This window comes from Oreochromis aureus, linkage group 11 (genome assembly GCF_013358895.1).
Source record: "Oreochromis aureus strain Israel breed Guangdong linkage group 11, ZZ_aureus, whole genome shotgun sequence".
In the NCBI taxonomy this organism is placed as follows: domain Eukaryota; kingdom Metazoa; phylum Chordata; class Actinopteri; order Cichliformes; family Cichlidae; genus Oreochromis; species Oreochromis aureus.
In genome coordinates, this window is record NC_052952.1 from 12,469,783 (window position 1) to 12,490,399 (window position 20,617).

At 41.9% G+C, this 20,617-nt stretch overlaps 1 long non-coding RNA gene across 1 annotated transcript in view; it reads right to left on the reverse strand.

Annotated features, from left to right (window-relative positions):
* Positions 1 to 15,057: 15,057 nt before the first annotated feature.
* LOC120442526 overlaps positions 15,058 to 20,617 on the reverse strand; it is a 51,099-nt gene continuing 45,539 nt past the window's right edge. The window contains exons 3-4 of the long non-coding RNA XR_005614753.1: positions 16,169 to 16,424; positions 15,058 to 15,219 (exon numbers count right to left, since the gene is read on the reverse strand). This is a non-coding gene — a long non-coding RNA (uncharacterized LOC120442526). The remainder of the gene's footprint in view (positions 15,220 to 16,168; positions 16,425 to 20,617) is intronic.

The following is a 20,617-nucleotide window of genomic DNA, read 5'->3' on the forward strand; positions in this document are numbered from 1 at the left end:
CTTTTTTTTTTTTTTTAATCAAATATAAGAAAAAAGGGAAGTCACATGCAGCCCAGCAGAGGCTCTTTTACAAGTCTATCGTGATGTAAACTTTTCTATTTCCTATGATTTACTGTTTGGAGTGTATTAAATGTTTCATGTGCCACAGAGGCCACTCTGCAGAAACCTATTCAGCTCTGAACACACAAGCCCATCTATTTCTGTTCCTGCTTGTTAAATATTAACCACACATTCCCGCTGTCTCATCCACTGTGTATAGGTGTGGGTGTTTGGGAGATAGAGAAAGCTACGTGTGCAACCTTTCTATTTGTGTCCAAGTGTGCATGCACGTATATGTGCATCAAATATTTGTGCGTGTGTGTGTGTGTGTATTTCAACTGCCAGGGTGTATTGGTTAGTGTAGCGAGGAAGGCCCTCAGACCATTTCTATCTTGAGTCCTTTTCCTCCTTTTAAATTCTTAGTCTCATTAAAAATACCAATTTTTAATGTAAATAACAAATTCATTAGAATCCGAATGGTATGGTGGCCCCTAAGGACAATGCACTCTCTCAATGCACAAGAGAGAAAGTGCAGCGGGCAAACACATAAATAGGAAAACATACAAATTCATTAAATTATCAAAGGCGTGCCGCTCGGCAGTCACTGAGATTATTACAGACCCTGATCAGTCAGTCATCTCAAGAGGCTTCTGACATGAGTATATATGTCCAAAAAAAGGAATTCAGCTGCATAACTCCAATAACATATTTTGGTCTGTTACGTTTTTATGTATTTAAACTTTGAAAACATCCATGCTGAGTGATTCAAAACAGGAAACTATAATTTTCTGATTTCATAATCAAACCTAGAAATAAGGGCATGCACTAAAAAATTGAAGTATTTAAAATCCGAAGCTTGATACCTTGTAACAAATGTGGCCTATCTGTAAAATTACAGTAGAGTACTAAAGTAATCACAGCTAGTTATGGTGCCGTGTACCTACAGTATTTTATATCAGCTTCTTAATGTGCAAATTTTGTGCTGTATAGCTTTAGAGTATGTCAGGTGCTTGGCTGCCCTTATACCTTTTTTTTTTCAGTGTCTCCATAAACACTTTATTACTGTGAATTGTACGTTTTGTACCTATAAGAACACCATGCCTCATGCCTCCTTTATCTGAATTTCCTCACCTCTTCACTCTGTTTCTTTCTTGGATTATGAGAAGGCATCAGCTGTGCTGAAATTCTCAAATCCCCAGGACCTCATGGTTACAGGAATGCTGCTGTATTTTTGATTTTAACAAGCACACTGAAAATGGATACCAGGTAGACGTGATTAATCACAGTGTTTCTATCACCGGCGAAACTCTTACACTGTTTTTAACCACACAAACACCAGAGAGCACACTAGACACCCACAACAAAGCCTACATGCAACATAGCCATCGCACAACTACAGTATGTTATTTTTTTTTCTTATATGTTAGCCAGCATGCAAATGTGTACACAATATAATATTTTAAGGCTCCTTTTTGATTACCTTAGTTTTAGTTAGTCTCAGATGACTTAAGAGCAAGAAAACAAGACTCAATTAAATTTAACTAAAGAAAAAATGATACAGTTTTGTACTGTAACACTATATCGTTCTTATATTTGTTTCACGCAGCACTGATTTGTAAAACAAATGTTTTACTGTAAAAACGCTCTGTAATTTTACAGCAATTTAGACTGAATACTTCCAACGTATTAAGCTAACTGGGTGCTCCACCCTGTATGGCAAAAGCCTGCAGGGGCCTGGGTTCGATTCTACCCAAGACCATTTCATATGTCGCATGCACCTCCCGCCCCCACCCCCTACTCTCTACTTAATTTCCTGTTGATTTTAAAAGCTAAAAATGCCCAAAGATAATATTAACTTTAGAAAAAGAAAGAAAAAAACTGTTACAATCATATTTTGCCTTTTTTCGTCAATCTTTGACAAGCGTTTTTCAGAAGACATCCCATTATGTCAACAAGATCCAATGCTATATGCAAAACACTTCACAACTCAATAGTTTTTGTTCCAGTAATTAAGTTTGTTTTTTTTCGCTGGACTCAGGTGGAAGAGAACAGTGAGAATCTCCCTGCAGATGACGCAACGTTACTTTTCGTCTGAACCCGCTCCCTGGCCTGTTCGAGACAGCTAATGAGAGTGTTTTGTTTTCTGGAGGCTCAGTTCTTGAGAAAGTGAGCGTCATGAAGCTCTTGTTTTTTATCTTGACCTTGTTGGAGCCTCCATCACCCTTCGAAATTAATATTCAAAAGCTCTTAATTAAAAACCCGCCACCCCATCCTCCTCTGGAGCAGGATAAACAAATCTGGGGCTGTGTTTGTTCCCTTCTGGCCCATCCTATACTCTATTTTAATGATTTCACTTCAACCTAAAAAAAAAAAAAAACGCGAGATGGCACGATGCAGCAGAATGTGACATAAAAAGATGAAGACAAGACATAGCTGGGGGTGAGTGAGGAGAGAAGTGGCGGTGGCAAGAGGGGGTGTCTGTATCTCAGAGTCGTAGTTAATTACAAAAAGCATTAATGTTTTATTAACCCCTTATCAGTAATTAATCATGGGTCTTTGATGTAAAGTTCAGCTTACAAAAGCACCACAGAAAAAAAAATAAAAAAATCTCTCATCCATATTAGCCTATTAAGCCGGCTGGTATGGACCAGTCTTGCTAACTGCAGAGTGCAGGACAGCCTCCGCAGGCATTAAAGCATTTGTTTTGACAGCACTGTTTGTTTTCTACTCCCAGAAGCCATTGCAGTGCACCTCCAACTCCCACTAGTCTCTCACCAAAAGAGCCAGTCTGCATTTCAAATATGATGGAGCTATTGCATATTGTGCACAAAATTCTACCTTTCCCTCATTGTTTCCCTGAATTCCTGCATGTAACATGTTATACCTGACTGGGAGACAAAAACAGATGATTTTCAAATACTGCTGAAATATGCAGCCTCTCTCTTCAGACACTAACTCGCCCTGCGACTGTGCTATCTGTAGCAGGATGCTGCTAATTTAAGTGAGTACAACATCTGAACCAGGAGAGTACTGAAGTAGCACTTAGAAAAGTTATTTTCACAGAGAATTGTAAGTCTGGTGTAAAAAATTGTAGCAGTTAAATATTCCAGGGGCACAGTAAAGTAAACTGGATATGAGTCAGATTTTAACTGAAGCTTGCCGTGCAAGTTAGTTGCAGTCAACTCAGATGAGTTTAAAGTTTATTCTTGTGACTTTTTCCTGCAAAATAAAGTCTTTAGTTTTTTAAATGTATTATTTTTACACTGTAAAGAACGAATCTATGTATTTGTATAGCTAAAATTAAATTATTACAATAATTCTGAAAAAAATAAACAATACAAACACAAATTTTTCTCATTATCTTTAAATATCTGATCTACTCTGGTTTGATAAGAGGTCCTGACTTGCAGGACCTCTCAACCATGGAGAGGGAAATGACCACAGCCTTTCACTTATAAACTCGCAATTTCAGTTTCTCTCAGGTTGCTATCTGGGGTGATCTAGAGGTCAGGGGTGAAAGAGAGGCCAGCTGGACTATGAGAGGGTGATCAAGAGGTCAGTAGACCCAAGAAACTGGTGTGTGCTTCTATGGGCATTTGCACATGTGTATATATGTGTGTGTGTGTGTGTGTGTGTGTGTGTGTGTGTGTGAGGGACTGTAGTGGTGTTGGAGGGACATTCAGGGTGAGGGTCAGGTCAGGTTGCCTGTGTAGACTAAGGCTGGCGTGTGCTACGTGGGTCAGTCAGCGGCCACTGTGGCTAACTTTGAGGAGATTTTTTCCCAGCTGGGTTGTGTGTCTCTCACCGCAGTTCAAAACCATCATGTGGCGTAAATGTGCGCTCAGACAAAACTCAGTATTCCTTTCACCTCACGTTAATCAATTAGCCCGCTAACGGATTGGCAGCCGCGTTATGAGCACATCGAGAAGAAACTGAACTAAATGTCAGCCCCTCTGCAGCTCTCCCTCCATCCTCCGCCAGGCAGGAAGCTCAAACGCAAGTGTTCGCGCACATGACTTTTCCCCCCGCATCCAGGCGTGTTCCCTGCTATGCAAAAGTACAACAAGACACTGGAGGCCATGTTACCATTGTTGATGCTTTTGTTGTTATTGTTCCTGCCCGTGTTGATTAAATTAGGAAATCCTTTAAGTCGGCAGAAAAGAGGGGAGCGTTGTTTTATTATTAAAGAGGAAAGAGACACCCCAGCAAACGTTGCACCGGTTAATGAGAAGTACAGCAGAGTGCTTCAGGACTTGGAGATTTCAATAACATGGCAGAGCAACTCCCCTCCACCTACCACCCCCCCACCCCTCTGTGAGGAGGATAATACAACAGCCCCCCCTCCGTCTGGTTGCTCCTTCCTTGTTTTCCTAGCTGGCAGAGCAGACTGTAGGTGCTGTCTGAGAGACAAATGTAGTTCAACAGCCTTTAGGTTTTCTTGTTGCCCCCCTCTCCACCCCTTCTTCTTCCTTTTTTTTCCTCCACAGGTTCTCAGAAAGCCTATAAAGATTCAGGGCCTGAAGATTGCAAATGCAGGTTATGAGTTCGGGATAGCAGATAACTATACTGATATTTGGATAAATTCCACTGTTCGTCATACTCTTGCACTTAAGAACACCTTTGAATTAATATCTGGACACTTCTATCAAAACATTCACATTTCCAGAGGTTGTTGGTGAGGGGTCTAATAGGTTGGGATAAAGTTGGAATAAAGGGTTACTTCTTTCACCTGGAGTTAGCGGCTTTATCACCCGACACATCTACTTCTTCTTTATGTGTATCCTCTTTTTCAGCTTCTTTGCTGATAGCTAGCAAGAGCTAGATTTCTGCCAGGTGCAACAAGTCACATTTCTGACACATCAGAATACTAGTAACAGGAAGAAATCCAAAAAAGAAATGCCACTTCAAGAAAAATGGGCATCTCATCTCTTTTTGCTTTCTGCTGTCACACAGATTGTAGCGTAGGTGGATGCCACTGTCAGGGCAAGGTCACGTTTAGTGCATGTATTTTGTGTGGATGTATGCGGATATGGTTTCTGTCTTCTCGCACTCCGTGCGGATACGAGTGTGCTCCATCGTGCATGGGATTTGCCAGAGTGTGTGTGCGCGGCTGCATCTGTTGTTTAGAGGGTCGTGTCACACTGTGGCTTCATCAGACATACTGCAACTGCAGTCCCTCCTACACGACTGCTGTTTTCCCATACAGGCATGTGGTGTGTGTGCGTGAAAGACAGCACATAATGTTTACATACTACACACTCTGAGGCTTTGACCAGGCAAGGCAGTAAACAGACAGCAATCATAAAAACATGCTGTTGATCTCTCATTGTGTTTAATCAGTGGGAGCCAGCAAAGGAAACTGAACATATATCATTATGGCTGTCTGTCAAAGGTGGTACTTCAACGTTGCCTTCATTCATACTGCCTTTTAATATCATAACGTGTATATTACTGAATATTAACTCCACGCGCAGTGCTAAAAGCATAATTTCACCGCTTCAGAAGAATATGGCTTTGTACTACTAGGACACAGAGTGCTTTCAAGTGGCACTGCAGCCCTGTTGAAGATACAGTTATTGTTACATATTGCCTATCAAAAATAAACAGCCTTCTCAGATTTACAGAGCTGGTTCTTTTGAGACTAACGTGCCTAATGAAAACACCTGACAGGGTATGGACTTAGTTTTCTTTGTGAGAGTAAATATTAGCTTAAATATGAAGCCTGATTTTAGTAGCCACTGATTTCCAAGGAGTACGAGGAAAGAAAACCAGTAAAAGTCTGTAAAACCAGACATTTCCAACCAAAATGTTTTTTGAGCTTAGGTTTGTGTGACCACTAAACAAACAGGGCCCATGCATCTGTGTTGATTAGTGAGCGGTAAGACATACTGGTAGCCACCTTTGGGGAGAATCAGGCAAGCTAAGCTAACCTAGTCAGCCAATGACATTGGTTATCAATTTAAAGGAAAGACATAGAAGTTGTGTTACTCTTGTAATGTAGTTGTCAGGGAATATATTCCAAGGTGCCAACAACACTGGAAATAAGTAGACTTGACTAAAAGAGCTAGCCTCAGGAACAAAGATGGCTAAAGCTAATATCACTTTAATTTAAAGGTGCTAATACTGTCCTTTTACTTTCTGTCACGCCATGCTTCCTCACACTACAACAAGGTTATCAGAGGGCCACAGTGCTAAAGTTCAGAGGGAAGCCCTTTCTGTGACCCCTGACCCTGCAGTGACCCTGTGACCAGGGCAGTGGTGCTGCTGAGTTCACAGGGTTCATCTACTGTTCAAAGGCACACAGAGACCCCCCCCAGCAGCCATGTACACCCTCCGATCGTTATTCCCAGAAGCGACAGAGCATCCCAGCTCTAGTCTCCACAGTACATGGCAACTATGCATTGCATAAACTATGGCATGAAAACAAAAGCAAACCACATGTTGCTAAGGCTGGATCCGTTCTAGCATTAATATTGTTCCACACTAAAATTATATCTAAATTATTGCCATTATTAATTACTCCTGCCTGATCCACTACTTTGGAGTTTGTGCATTATATCACTGACAATAAAAAGAAATCACACACATTAACAATGGTACAAATATTTGGAGCCTCCCTGGTGTTGCAGGGTGACAAATCTACAGATCCCACCCCTTGACCTTTTGACCGTGCTGTGCCTTATGGGTAATGATGATACTGATGGCCTGACAGCCAACCTGCCCAGTGGCCATCTGGAGTAGCTGTCATGGAGGCTGATTGAGAAGGAGACCCACCACCGGCCATGCATTGATTTTTTTTCTTTATCGGGAGCCCAGCCCTCCTCTCAGACTCCTGCTCATCAGGTCCTTTAGCATCAGCCTCACCCTGAACTTTGACCTGAGAGAGAGTGGAGCTGGAGGTTACTGTCAATACCTCACTCTTACCCAGCCTCCTTGTTTTTACCAGTGATAACAATAACCGACCACATTTCTGAAGAATCGAATGAATGTAGAAGCAATTATAGATTATTTTCATTTTTCATGTATTTTTTTTTTCTATTTCCATATGTATATTTTTTTCCAGTGCTACATTTATTTCCAAAATATGAAAAATTTCCTAGTCTCATTTCTGGGAAATTTGTTGCATGTCATACTGACTGATTGTTAGCTGTCCGATTAAGCATCCTAGCTCTAGAAATATCTATAAATTCAAATATGTAAGCATGTAACACCACGAACCTCCAGGCTCGAGCTCCTAAGGTACCCCGCTGCTTTACAAACCATCTGGTATGTAAGCAAAACGTTAGCGATCTGCTACTGATAGTTAATGTTAGAGGGGTGAAGCGCGACCATGACCAGCTTTTCTTACAATACCTACCCCCTCCCGTTACCTCTAAACCCCCTTTCCCCCCAACCCCTACACCCCTTACACAGACACCTACACATACCACTGCAGCTGTATAGTGATCCGAATAATCCGACAGGCTCGGGGAGTGACTGATAGCTATTGTTGTGTTGGAAAGCTTTTGTCACCTGACAAAGAGCTCTGGCTTTGGCCCTCATCCCTCTACATCATGCTCTTCCTCATCCTCTCTCTCACGGGGATATGGAGGGGCCTCAGCACCCCATCATGATGACTGATGGAGTCTCAAGGATGAGTGAGGAGAAAGAAGGTGGGGGTGACGCTAAATCTCAAAGGCTATCTTCATCGCAGGGGAAACTTAGAGGACTGCTTATGGCATAAAAGTGGTTTAAAAAACAACAACAACAACAAAAAGATTTGAAATTCACTGTTTGTTCACTGTCAAAAATAGAAACGAAACCATCCGATCTCCATTGAGAATCACCAGCTGTCTTGATTAACACATTGAATAAGGTATTGACATCATAGCGGAGGCTCTAACCAGCCACTAGCGCAATTTTGCTGCTCTGACACTTTTATTTTTGCTCATTTCGCTTGTTTATTGTCATGATAATGAAGTCACAGTGTTGGTGTCATCAGGAGAAATCTAGCATTTTGGCCTGGTTCCACTGCTAATGTATGCAAGAGCTACTTTTCTTCTCTCATCACTGTCAGCCAGCCGCTCGCCACCAAAATGGCTCCTAATTGAGCGAACTGGAAACAGGCAAGAATTGAGCTGTTAATATACAAGAATATGAGATTCGGTATACATGCTGTGGAGTTTTAAATTTAGCTGTGAAATATGCTCCTCAATATGTTTCTGTCATCACAAAATCGTTGCACGTGATGAAACGGTTTTGTTTTTGTTGGGCCTTTTTTTTTTTTCTCCCCCCCCCCCTTCTTGTTTTTTTCGTGACAGCGAGGATTTCAATGTAACGAGTGGGAGTGACAGAGCACTACTGACAAGCTTAAAGCATTATAAATGTTGGGACAATGCAAACTGGCAGACTGAATGCTTGAGATTTCTCTTTCTGTAAGGCGAAGACGCATTTTTCCTCCTTTCCTTTCTTCTTTTTTTTCACTCCTTTTCTTGTATTCATGCCATTTATCTCAATGGCCCCTCAGTGCACTGTGGGAATAGCAGCAGCACTTGCGCCATGTGTGAGACAAAGAGAAAGGTCTGTTTCAACACCATCAATTCCACAATCCCACACAGTGATGAGCGAGAGATAGTCACCATCTGTGGATGTGTTTCTCATCACTTTGCCTAAAAGTAAAACTGTACCCAGCGAAAAGTTAAAGTGTGAATGCCTCACTGTGGCGTTTGTCTAAGGTGTTTTTGGAGATACCTCCCACTATATTCTGCGTCGCCTTATTTTTAAATAGTGGCATTTGCGGTGGCTGTCCACATGGTGCTTCGTAATTTCACATGCTCGAAACACAAAGACATTTTCTTCCTCGGCGCGTCTGTGTCACTCTGCCTCCGCTGTTGCTGTCTGTTTTGCCCTCTTTCCCTCTCTTTCTCTCTCCTCTCATTCCCTGTCCCTGGCTGCAGCGCAGCAGCCATTAGCTTTACAAATCCAGCCTTTGATCTCTGATTTGGGTGGGTGCCTGGGAGAGGAGGGGTACTCTACATGTGTGTGCGTGCGCGCATGTCTCTGCGTGTGTGCATCTAGCTGTCTATGTAGGCCATTTGAGGGCTAGCTGGCACTGCAGAGGAGGAGGGTTCACGACCGGTCCACTTCTGCCGAGGTATTACAGAGGGAGTCGATTTCCAGGGAAGAGGCCGTGATGATAATGCCGGTTCATTTGCATTTGTACTGAGCGAATAAGCTGCCTAATGGTTTAAATATAACTCACTTACTGCTCACTCCAAAACTCCAGTCCTCTTTCCCGTGCCACTGTTTCTCCTACGCCCCGCCACCCATGCTACCTTTCCTTCCCCCCTTCACTTATCTCGCCCTTCAGAGCCTCTCGTCCTGTCTTATCCTCACCTCATCTCTCACAGAACATCTCCTTTCCGAGGCCGTGCGCCCAGATATTACATTATTGAACAGAAATCACTTTTAGCTCTTTGGCAACATTCAGTGACTCAAAATCTGTTCTAGACCACTGTTATCATACAGCCTAAGTGTTTCTGTCAAGGCTCATTATTTAGATTTTTGAATGCTCATAGAAGCACAGGTGCTTTCATATTGTAGCTAATGACTTTTCTGGCTTTTGCTTAGCAGTACATCAAATTATCATCAAAGTGTAAACTTCCACGTGTTTTCAAAAGATATGTAAAAGATGCACATTAGGTACTTTACTGATATTATAATAATCATTCTATTTATCATCACTAAGCTAGGGTGTCGACTGGAATCTAATGAAATGTTTGACTCTCTCCAGATGAAAAGCATTTCCAATCTGTAGACTGGGTTGAATCACACTGATTATATCCTTAGTCAACTAAAATCAATCACATAAAAGATCCACAGACTGTCCTTTTTTCCCAGTTTTGTTTAAGTCTTGGCCTGGAAAGATTAGAAAAGCGCTGAGTTTCTCTCCCCTCGTTTCATCTTTCTCCACTTGTCCACCCGTCTGTCCATCTACCTGGCCCTTTCTTCGCCTGTTCTCCCCTTCTCCAGAGAGGTAATGAATGGCTTCCCTCACTGCGGCGAATTCACCTGTTTCTGCTTCAGCCTTCCTCCACCGCATTAAGTGGGGATTTATGGAGGCGGCTTCCCATTGAACAAAACCATTTGTCTTCCAGTTTGGTTTAACAGCACTCTTTATTCCCTGCAGATTTAAGGATAGGAGGCTGGGGGTGGGTGGGGAGGGGCAACACCATTAAGGGCTACGGCCCTCCCAATTTCTCTCACACTTACATCGCGAAGGCAAACAGCCCTGAGCGGTCTGCTCCTAAAGAGACCTCTGTGAATAGATAGATGCCTGATGGATCAAGTGGAGAGCTAACACATGCAGGAGAACTGTCCCATTTCTGGCTCTTTTACATGGCAGGAGCTGCTGGATTTCAAATGGGACCTACAGTTTTACTCCTCACCCAAGAATAGAAATGTATAAATGAAATCAGAGGCAGGTCTGATACACAGGGGCATGCCAGATATATAGCAGCGGGCCACAGAGACGTTTGTCCCTGATGGTGAATCTATTACTGAGTCCTTTATTGAAACTGAAGCGACATGCTAGAGACACTCTGATATGATAACCTGTAAAACTGTGATGTTTTATAATTATTCAGTGGCAGCATATTTGGGTGAATCTTTTAACTGCCAATGACTGTGTCATACGTAGCTGCATTAGTGTCTCATTACTTTGGAGATAGGGTGAAGATTCCTTAATGCCTCTCGACAGGCCATGATGTAATTACACAGTGTTTGTTGCAAGTCAACATGATAATTTGTGTTTCCGAGGGATCTGTCATACGCCCGGGACGCTGGGCGCATAAATGATTCAACCCCTCATAAATGCCCTGATTGAAAACAAGCTGCTGCCCAAACCAACTTAACTATTTTATCAGGATGGCACCTTTTGGCCCTAAAATACACGCGCGCACAAACACACACATACAACAACCAAAAACAGAGGCGAAAAGGAGAAAGAAATATCTGCGCCGCGAAAACTCATCGCAGCGTTTGGCGCTGTAAGGCAGAATTATGCATGAAACGGTAAGAAAAGCTTACCTTTCATTTCTCCTCACCCTTCTCTCACTCTGTGTGCGTGCACATGAGAGATCGAGATAGGGAGACTGTGATGTGCAAAGAGAGAGAGAGAGAGTTTAGTGTATGTATGTGTGAGTCTGCTCTGCAATTCCCCAGTGGCTGGCATTGTTGTCGAATTTACCCATTCCCACCCTGTGAGCTCGACCTAACAAGACTACACAACATCTGCATGGGGGCTGCAGAGTTTATGTACACGGTGGAGGCTGTGTTTGAGAGCGACGTGCGTGTGTGTGTGTGTTTGGGGGCGTTGATTTTTGTTTTTGACTATCTGTTTTGAAATCTGCGCGGTGGGCAGGGTATATTAAAGGCAGAGCGAGGTGTTCCTGCGTAGCCGCTGGGTCTGCTGCACCTCTCTAGCATTCTGACTGTGACCCCAGCCTTCGGGTGTGTGTGTGTTTTCATTCCCTTTGTACACACTCTCTAAGATGTTTTCGCTCTCCTCCTCTTTTCTCCTCTTTTTTTCCCTCCCTCCCTCTGCTTGTGTTCCTTGCAGAACAGAGCCCCAGATACTGAAGATATTGCCCCTGGTTTATTTGGCCTGTCTCTGTCTCTCTTTTTCCTCTCTTTCTCTTGCCATATATATCTCCTGATTCTCTTCTCTCATCTCCTTTCTTTTTCCCTTTTATTTATCTTCTGCAAGTCCTCTCACTTTGCGATCAATACGGTTTTTGCTTGAAGCCTCGCAGCCAATATGAGAGGCGCTACGGGATTTTTGAAGTTAGAATGCTAAACATGTTAAACAGCGAAGATGTTTTGAAAATTTGGGATCATCGGAGAGATGTTAAACGTCTGAATTTGTTTTTCCCAGTTCCCAGCTGCATACTGTACATGCATCAGACGTTATAGCTTTTTATCGGCTATCTTTGATCTTTCTCTGGCTCTTTATATAATATTTCTGATTCCAGCATTTGAATCTATTAGGGAATCACTAAATCAGGGATGTAGCAATTATCGTTACAAAATGAACATGTGATGCATATTTATATATTCATAAATTTACTTTGAAAACAGTTTGCTTCATTAGAAACCAACACCGCATTACTTGCTCTTCTGTCTGTATTTTGCATGATGTCTGTATAGAATATGATACACTTTAAAATGTAAAGTTCAAAGACTCCAGTCAGTGGCTCAGCCGCTTTTTCTTGCATAAAATTCCCTTCATGGGAACTTTATCTTTATGGTGTTTCGCTTCATTCTATGGTGAACTGAGCATGTTGCTAATCCCTATAATGGGAGTGTTGGGACTCTTGGAATTTCTTAATAAATAAATTCTTATTAAAATTTCTTAATAAAGCTTAACAAATGTGACAAACAAAGAAAAAAGTAATTTTAAAATGACTTTTTAATGGGAACACAAATATTTATTGTCCAAAACACACATTTTTGTGCTTGAACTAGTTTAGTACTCACTATACATATAAACTATACATATAAATATATATATATATATATATATATATATATATATATATATATATATATATCATACAAGCACTGAGGTCAACAAGATCTTGTTGGCCTCTTCTATGTGGTATTCATGCCTATCTCTAATACATGCTTGATATGTTCACATTTGCTGTCTACCCTGTAGCAAGGTTATTATCGTTAACGAAAACTAATGAAATAACAAAAACTAGAAGTGAAAAAACATTTTCGTTAACGGAAATAAAAATAAAAACAAGACTTTGCGAAAAAAGGAAAACTAACTAAAACTGTAATGAGTGTTCACAAAACTAACTAAAATTAACTGAATTTATAGCAAAAATGTGTTTAGTTTTCGTTGATGTGTGTGTGTCATACAATAGTCAAGGGTGAAAAGGTTTAGTTTCTTTTTTTTTCTTGTGTGACTCATTATGCCAGCAGGTGGCAGTACGTTAGTCGAGTCATCTGTGTTGCTGCTCTGTCCACGCGCAGAATCATGTCAGGAAAAGTCGGGAGAAAGCACCAGAGTCCAATTTGGGATTACTTTGAATATGACTGTGTTTTGGATAAAGCAAGTGTCTTGTAGTGGAAAGAGACAAATTATGAGGGACATTTCTAAAGGAAAAAATCCCACAAACCTTAAAGTGCACTTGAAAAGCTCACACAAGAAGGCTAACCTAGCTTACCATGAGAAGGTAAGGGAGCACACTCCACCCTCATCCCCAGAAACAGAAGCTAACCCCAGGCAAGGCAGCGTGATGCATCCCGAGACAACAGGACTGGGATATCTACATAACTGTGTGAGTCAATTGCCATCAAAAGTTTATCAATTCACTTGAACCAAAATTACGAACACCGGTGCTGCAAGAGTTAATAGTCTCATTGGGGCCAAGATATACCTTTTATAGTTGCCTGGTATCAATGGTTGTTCATCTGCCCTAATTTATTTATTTATTTATTTATTTATGTAAAGAACCCATAGGTGGGAATGTGAGTTGTCTGTCTCTGCGTGTTAGCCCTGCGACAGACAGGCGACCTGTCCAGGGTGCAGGGTATGGTAGCTGGAATAGCAACATACCCAAGGATAAGCAGAAGAGCATGACTGATATGATGAAACTGGGATTTTGTTACACTTAATTATTGCAAACACAACTAAAACTATAACTGAAACTAAGGATTTTCAAAAAAATAAAAACTAAACTAGCAAACAATTGGTAAAAACTAATTAAAACTGATATAAAATTGAAAATCTTCAGTCAAAACTAAATAAAAATAAAAACTAATGAAAATTGCAAAACTATTAAAACCCTGCCCTGTAGCCATGCTAGATCCACATCATTTACATTCTCTATAGGTCAGTCACCTGATCCACCACTTTGTTCCATAACTAAAGATCTCAGCAAGATGAGAAATTGCTATCACATTTTAAAGACAGATTCATAGTCTCCAGAAGAGAAAGCCTACTTACCTAGAATAATGTGAACAAAAAGGGATGGATGGATGGATGGATGGACAGTTGGATGGATGGATGGATGGATGAATAGATGGATCATCAGCTATCAAACCAATTACTTAAGGCCCCAGTCAGGCTAGAGACCATCTGGTGAGTAACTGCTAGATGTTGATGGCATTTGCAGTGAAATTGGGTGCTGAAGCCCAGTCACACATGCAGAGGGACTGGAAAGTAACCCCTAGGCTACCACTGGGAAAAAATATGTAGTCCCTGACTCTTTGGTGACTGAAGGTTGTGGGCAGTCACAAGGTGAGCTTGGTCACAAAGATTTATACACTGCTGCAAAGAAAACCTCCTTGTGGTTGCAAGCAGATTGCCAGACTTGTCCATAGTTTGCACAGAGAATGCTGACTGGTCTGCAAACACTTACCAACTACTTACTGAGATGTACTTAAACTGTGAAGATCATTCGCCTTCAAAGTAAAAGTTGTTCCAGGTCCAGTTAAGCTCTGTGGCTGAACGGGTGCCTATATGTCCTATGACTGAAATGCAGTGCCCTGGCTTTGAACCTGACCTGTTGCCATTTGCTGTGTGTCTTCCGCTGCACGCTCTCCCTGTTTGCTGTCTAACATTTACTCCTAATCTGTAAATAAAGGCAAAAAGCCCTCAGAAAAATTGTTCCTAACCATGTTCCTCACCATTGCACCCAAATGCTCAGAAACCTGATAACACTTCCATTGACCTTAATGCAACATGATATCTGCTATGGCTAAATAACCAAGAGGTTTAATTTAAACCGTTACTGCAAGGTTACAATTGACTGATGATGCGAATATGTGAATTTTTTGATGCATTAAAATCTTGCTTTATCTAAAAGTACTTCGGACCACCTTTCGAAGCCGAGGAACGGTTTGGTTGAGCAGACCATCCCCGAATTCGTTTACTTGTGGATTTGCTGTGTCTTTCTGACCTTGATTTTAACCCAGCGTAACCTGGGACACGTTACTGCCAGGTGTAATCTCTCTACTCACTGCTTCCTCTTTGTTCTCGATTTTCTGCACCTGCTCCTCTCGCTCTTACTGTCGGATGGACAGGCGGAAGGCTGCTACATCCCTGATGACTGTCATCATCATTGTCTGTCTGTCCGAACAGCAGTGATGAGCCAGGAAGGCAGCACGCCAGCGAGCCAGACAGCAGGGCTGTGGAAACAAATGCAAAGTGCCCCGTGCCCCTCTGTTCAAATTCAAGTGCTAAGCAAATAACATGCAAAACTTTTGAAATGAAACAAAAAGACTGAATGTGAATTACCGATGTTTTTATCAGTTGTGTTAGGAGTGAGTAAATCAGTTTCACAAATGAATAAAACACCACTGCAGATAATAAATAATTAATACATGTTGGGCAAGTTGCTCTACAGGGACAGACCATGTTTGTCTCCTTTTCATGGTTTTATCAAAAGAAAACAAGCTTCTCCCATGGTGACACACTAATGTGTACCAGTGGTACAGATCTGAGATTGTAATGAAAAAAATACTCAAAATAACATTTTAGATGACAATGTATATCGTTTAAGAGTTTAGGATTTTTTTAAAAAGAGAGAAAAGCTTATACAGAACCTGCACGTATAGATGTTTGCACAGTACCCATGCCTGTTTGTATATGGCTCTGCTTTTTCACATCTATTTATATGTGCACTCTTACCGATGGCACGAGGAGACAGAGAGGCAAACATCCAAACCTCTTCTCTGGTGGTCGTCAGTATACGACAACTGCAGTACCCATTACTAAGCGTTGTGTCTTAAAACCACGTAGTGGGGAACAAAGAGAAATGTGTGAAGGAATGAGGATGGGGCGAGAGAGGCAGCTGAGACTGAGGAGTGACGAGAGCGAGGGAGTGGGAGAGAGAGATTCAGGCATCAGTGCTTTTCCTCCAGGTGTCTTTGGCCTGCATGATTTCATCTGCGAGGCCATAATAAACTTCCTTAATGAAATAAGTAATTAACATATTATAATTGTGCAGCGGATGATTTTGACAGAGATCATTTTCCATATCTAATGCTATGCTAATTTAATCTGTTCCTCTCCTCTGCCCGACACGACCCTTTCTGTGATTAAGTTTCATGGCATCTCACTTTCGCTTTTCCTCACCTCTCCTTTTTCCTGCAACCCCCTCCACCGCCACCCATCCTTTCTCTCCTTCCACTTCCTTCCACTTCCTTTCTCTGTCTTTTTCTCTCTTTCTCCAGTGATGGATTGACTCCTCGGCGGAGGTTCAGGGCCTTGTTGTTGTGGAGTTGCAGGCAGAGGGACGTGCACAGATGGCGGGGGAACTGGAGGCTGGGGGTGGAGGGTGGAGGCCTGGATCTGTATGTGTGGTCTGATCTCTCGCCGTCCTCCGCCTTCTCTGCATGGAAAAAAAAGGAGAAAAAAAAGGAAAGCATGGAGCAGGAAGCGTAGGAGGTGGGGGTAACAGCACTGATTGAAATATAGCCATGGGCTGGTGGTCATGTGGACTTTCTGCCTTCATTGTTTACTGCCTTGAATTTGGTCATCTTTACCTACAATTTAGATGAAGGCAGTTTATTAAGCCTGATAAAAATGTGTTCATGTTGATAACAGTATCTTCTGAATACCCAGCCAAAAAAAACATAACATGATGCACAATGTATCAAAATACAGAGTTTGAACCTATTTTCATTCTGACAGGTCTAATGATACAATTACAGTGCTGATGTATTTCCTGAAGACAGTTGCACCATCTTCTAGCAGATCTTTGGCGGAGATGTTTTTCTGAAGCGAAAACACAAAGGAGAGCAATTTTATTGGGTCTGTTAGTTTTCCACTTTATTCCTGAAATGTTTTAATCTATTGGATGATTTTAAATTCAATTCTGCACAGCTCTTGAGAAACCAAAGACCTTGCTATGCAAACAGAACAGTTGCTGGCCTTTGTACATAATCAAGCTAGATTATAGTCAATCAGACTAACTAGTAAAACAAAGACTGCATGAATGGGCGCATGGTATTTTCTAATATTCATACTGCACATTTTTCTCTGGACATGATCAACAGGCTGAATACTGAAAACGATTTCCACAGTGTCTCTGGAAGAGGACAGGGAAAAAAATGGAGGGAGAAGTTTCAAGGAGACGGAGGGGTGGATGTGAAGAGTGGGAGGCAAGGGACGAATGAAATCAGCCAGCTGTGGTTTGATCTGTCCCATGTGATGGCAGGACCCCCCTCTCTCACTCCATTTCTTCAACTCTCCCTCCTTCATTCTCCCAGTCCCTAAAGTCTCTCCTCTCCGGCTTCTCTGAGCAGAAGGAGGCACCCATGGGGGCTCTCTATTTTCTGTCACCCATGAAATGATGCATACAACACAACAGAGCCCAGCACAACACCCCCCCTCCAACACACACACACACACACCACCACCACCAAACATTCACATACAACTCTCACCCAGTTTCCTTTCCCCTAAGATCCCCACCGTCACCCCTAAGACACATACACACACAAAACATGCACCTCATATCTTCTGCATTGAATAACACAGAGGGAACCAGGAGCTCCCAGGAAACTCGGATCATCAGGAAAACCCCAGGGTCTTTTCTTGCAGTGGATCCGACTGCTCTCCTCACATGAACGATCTACGAGTCAACTTCTACTTACACTCTGGGATCCTTAAATGAAGTGTATTGCAATAACTTAGTCGTATTTCGTGTCACATTAAGCAGCATTAATACGACAAGATGCTGTTAAGATGCTTTGTTATTGACATTGTTTAATTGGTGCAATAATTTAAAGGTGACTCTCTATTTAAAGAGTGCGACGAATCTTTTAGATACCGCAGGCTCCCTTTCAAATTGCACATTGATAGACTTGCAGGAGTGTAAAGAGGATTTCTCCCTGCACATGTTCACAAAGTGGTGTTACAAAGGAATGGAGAGCAGAACAAACAAAGGGAATGAAGGGTAAATAATGTATAAGCGGTATTTTGTAAAACAATTTCCCCTAATCTAAGTTGAGCACACAAGAACAACTGAGATGTATAAATATTGTAGTGCACTGAGGATTTGTCTGCCTGAATACTCAGCTGTATTGCATGTGTGTGTGTGTGTGTGTGTGTGTGTGTGCGTGCGTCAGAGAGAGGTCAGGTGGGGCAAACAGAGGATGAGTAATGTGAAAGAGCTCAGATGTGAACATGGCCAGTAACAATGAATGAGTGACAAGGCACATGCCACTCGATAATGAGAGGTTCACACCTGCATCTTAGCCTCTCCTTTCCCACTGCACTCACCCACCCCTCCACCATACACTCACGCACACACACATGCTCACATATATAGCCCCCACCCCGTGCAAGTCCACCACCACCCTCAATCCACACCACCATGTCCACCCCCACAATGACAATTCCTCCGTTGTGCCTGAGACATGGCAATAATAACAAGACAACATGTAGTCAAACACCAGTGATGCGATCACCCTTCGAGTCAATCAACATCTTGTTTTACAAATGAGGAAAGGTCGAAATTTTAAGTGTGGATACAAATTGCAAGGTGTATTTTCATTTTTATATGGATGTTGTTTTAAATTGGTTGACTGCTACAGTCCGGCTTCTGGGACAATTAAGAAAGCACAGAGAATAAGGATTTGTATGAGTGTTTTAATTGATTTCCAGGTGACACATAGTGCCATTTGCAAAGAAAGAGTGATTTTTTTCCATTTCTCATGAAAAACACTGTATCAGGACAGAGAGCTAGTGGTAAGGTTACGCATTGCAGCACCTTTAAACGTTAAAAGTTAACATAACTAACTGTAACATAACTTGAGATATCGGCGGTCCTCACAGATGTGCTTGAGAAACAGCGAAGAAAATCCTCATCTGATGATTTGACTGAGATGTGACTGTGAGCGGTGTGAAGCATTTCACAATAAAACATAAAAAATAGAAATGGCCCTTCTCATAACCAGGGATGATTTCCTTTATGAATGTGTCAAGCAGAGCACATACAGTATCTTCCCTTCTTTGAAATATTTTTCTGTTGCACAAACGATCTTTACAAACAACAGGTGCTCAAATTTAAAAAAAACAACAACAACAAAAAAACAGTGAAATCACTCGTGTCTATTTCTGCATCTTACTCTCTTTCTCCCTGTCTCTGAGATAATGGCATCACCGGGAGCAAATGGTAATCCGGGGCTGTCACCTCAGTCAAAAGAAAACATTATCCAGCATGTCACTCTGTTCAGCTCAAGGACAAAACCATGTGCGAGAGAAAAAAAAAATTATTTGCATGAAAAAGTGCCAAAGATGATGCATATGCAGATGCATAAAAAAATCAATGCAAGGCTGTCACGGGTAAAGCCTGCTTTACTTTAACAGGTGGATCCAGGGCACTACACAACACTTTGCTACTTCAGTTTACAGTCATGTGAAAGAGAAAGTTCACACATTGCCACAATCTTCTCAGGAGTGGATATCCCAGCAAATTCACCCCGAGGTTAGAACGTACGGTCCTCGGAGAACTTGCCAAAACCTGAGAGTTACAATTCAGACTCTACAGGCCTCAGTTAGCATGCTAAATGTGAAAGTTCATGACAGTACAATTACAAAAAGAATGAACAAGTATAGCTTTTTTTGTAAAGGTTGCCCGGAGGGGTTGCCTCAGAAACCAACAACAACACTTCTGAATGTTCTTTGGACAGAAAAGACCAAAGTGAAGATGTCTGGCCACACAGCATTCACGGAGAAAAAGAAACGCAGTATGTCAAGACAAACACCTCATACCAGCTGTCAAGCATGAGGGTGGTGAGGTCATGATTTGGCCTTGTTTTGTCACCAAAGGTCCCTTGCAGTCATTGCATATTCTAGAGTCAAATGTGAAGCCATCTGTCCGACAGCTAAAGCTTGGTCAAAACTGGTGAATCCAACATGACAAAGATTACAAGCACAGCAGCAAATCTCTAACAGAATGGCTGAAAAAGAAAAGAATCAAGGTGCTGCCCTGTTAAAGTCCACATCTCAACCTGATTGAAAAGCTATGGTGGGACATAAAGAGAGCTGTGCATAAACAAACCTCAAATGAATTATAGCAAAGCTGTAAAGGAGAGTTGGGCCACAATTCCTGAGCATGATGTGGGAGACGGATGAAGACACACAGAGAACGATAACATGCAGTTATTGCTGCTAAAGGTGGCTCTACAAGCTACTGAATCATGGGGTGGACTTTTTTTCCACAGAACTGCAAAGAGTCCTGTGAAAACTTTGATTTTTCACATGACTATAGAGTCTCTTTTGCAAGAGTGTCCTGGGCCTAAATAGGCTTTATTGACCTAGCTTGTTTGTTGGTTACAGGCGCAGCAAGATGAAAACACCTGCCTGGGCTCAAATCCAGGAGCCTCCCGCTGCAAGGGAACAGTTCTTACTGCTGAGCAGCTCCACAGCCTTCCAATGTTGTCAAAGAAATAATCGAAAAGTATATAATTTATAGCTATATGAAACCTAAATGTCATTTTATCATTTCTTTTCTGTTGATAGCATTCCCCCCCACACCCCCTCACCCACACCCAAAAGCATCTCTCAGTGTGTCTT